This window comes from Osmerus mordax (assembly GCF_038355195.1).
Source record: "Osmerus mordax isolate fOsmMor3 chromosome 7 unlocalized genomic scaffold, fOsmMor3.pri SUPER_7_unloc_2_4, whole genome shotgun sequence".
In the NCBI taxonomy this organism is placed as follows: domain Eukaryota; kingdom Metazoa; phylum Chordata; class Actinopteri; order Osmeriformes; family Osmeridae; genus Osmerus; species Osmerus mordax.
In genome coordinates, this window is record NW_027120354.1 from 62,501 (window position 1) to 65,000 (window position 2,500).

The window sequence follows — 2,500 nt, forward strand, 5'->3', positions numbered from 1 at the left end:
TTTTCCCAACTTTGCACGTTTCCAGCTTGAGAGGAAAAGGGGCTTAAAATTCACAGTTATTCGCCCGAACGTGGGATTTCGCTGGGGACGGTTTCTAAGTTCAAGTTGGGATGGGGGGCACCGAGGTGAGTGGTGGTTGTCCCCGAAAAAGCCCTCCCCTTTTCCGTAGCCCCGTTTAAAGTTTTGTTTGGGCTCCTGTTCAGCGGGGAAGCGCGTGCGCGTGGCAACCTTGACACGCCCGTGTTCCCCTGGACCAGACCTTTCTAACGCCGCCTGAGTTAAGGTGCTACGACGTCCCCAAGTGGGGATGCCTGTAAATGAACACCTTTTCCCAACTTTGAATGTAAGTTTCCAGTATCATTGAAAATGTGGCCTCAAACGTGCAGTTTTGCCCCCGAACGTGGGATTTGGCTGGGGACGGTTTCTAAATTCAAGTTGGGATGGGGGGCACCGAGGTGAGTGGTGGTTGTCCCCGAAAAAGCCCTCCCCTTTTCCGTAGCCCCGTTTAAAGTTTTGTTTGGGCTCCTGTTCAACGGGGATGCGCGTGCGCGTGGCAAACATGACACGCCCGTGTTCCCCTGGACCAGACCTTTCTAACGCCACCTGAGTTAAGGTGCTACGACGTCCCCAAGTGGGGATGCCTCTAAATGAAGCCAATTTCTCCTATTTGAATGCACTCTCCCAGCCCAGAGAGGCATGTGCCTTAAAATTCACAGTTATTCACCCGAACGTGGGATTTTGTTGAGGACGGTTTCTAAATTCAAGTTGGAACAGGGGGCACCGACGTGAGTGGTGTTTGTCCCCGAAAAAGCTCTCCCCTTTTCCGTAGCCCCGTTTAAAGTTTTGTTTGGGCTCCTGTTCAGCGGGGAAGCGCGTGCGCGTGGCAAACTTGACACCCCCGTGTTCCCCTGGTCCAGACCTTTCCAACGCCGCCTGAGTCAAGGTGCTACGACGTCCCCAAGTGGGGATGCCTGTAGATGAGCACATTTTCCCAACTTTGAATGTAAGTTTCCAGTATCATTGAAAATGTGGCCTCAAACGAGCAGTTTTGCCCCCGAACGTGGGATTTGGCTGGGGACGGTTTCTATATTCAAGTTGGGATGGGGGGCACCGAGGTGAGTGGTGGTTGTCCCCGAAAAAGCTCTCCCCTTTTCCGTAGCTCCGTTTAAAGTTTTGTTTTGGCTCCTGTTCAGCGGGGATGCGCGTGCGCGTGGCAACCTTGACACGCCCGTGTTCCCCTGGACCAGACCTTTCTAACGCCGCCTGAGTTAAGGTGCTACGACGTCCCTAAGTGGAGATGCCTGTAAATGAACACCTTTTCCCAACTTTGAATGTAAGTTTCCAGTATCATTGAAAATGTGGCCTCAAACGAGCAGTTTTGCCCCCGAACGTGGGATTTGGCTGGGGACTGTTTCTATATTCAAGTTGGGATGGGGGGCACCGAGGTGAGTGGTGGTTGTCCCCGAAAAAGCTCTCCCCTTTTCCGTAGCTCCGTTTAAAGTTTTGTTTTGGCTCCTGTTCAGCGGGGATGCGCGTGCGCGTGGCAAACATGACACGCCCGTGTTCCCCTGGTCCAGACCTTTCCAACGCCGCCTGAGTCAAGGTGCTACGACGTCCCCAAGTGGGGATGCCTGTAGATGAGCACATTTTCCCAACTTTGCACGTTTCCAGCTTGAGAGGAAAAGGGGCTTAAAATTCACAGTTATTCGCCCGAACGTGGGATTTCGCTGGGGACGGTTTCTAAGTTCAAGTTGGGATGGGGGGCACCGAGGTGAGTGGTGGTTGTCCCCGAAAAAGCTCTCCCCTTTTCCGTAGCTCCGTTTAAAGTTTTGTTTTGGCTCCTGTTCAACGGGGATGCGCGTGCGCGTGGCAAACATGACACGCCCGTGTTCCCCTGGACCAGACCTTTCTAACGCCACCTGAGTTAAGGTGCTACGACGTCCCCAAGTGGGGATGCCTCTAAATGAAGCCAATTTCTCCTATTTGAATGCACTCTCCCAGCCCAGAGAGGCATGTGCCTTAAAATTCACAGTTATTCACCCGAACGTGGGATTTTGTTGAGGACGGTTTCTAAATTCAAGTTGGAACAGGGGGCACCGACGTGAGTGGTGTTTGTCCCCGAAAAAGCTCTCCCCTTTTCCGTAGCCCCGTTTAAAGTTTTGTTTGGGCTCCTGTTTAGCGGGGATGCGCGTGCGCGTGGCAACCTTGACACGCCCGTGTTCCCCTGGACCAGACGTTTCCAACGCCACCCGAGTCAAGGTGCTACGACGTCCCTAAGTGGGGATGCCTGTAGATGAGCACATTTTCCCAGCTTTGAATGTAAGTTTCCAGCATCATTGAAAATGTGGCCTCAAACGTGCAGTTTTGCGCCCGAACGTGGGATTTTGTTGAGGACGGTTTCTAAATTCAAGTTAGCATAAGGGGCACACGTGTGAGTTGTTATTTTCCCAGGATTGATGGTTTCCAATTCGGTAGCTCCGTTTAAAGTTTTGTTTGGGCT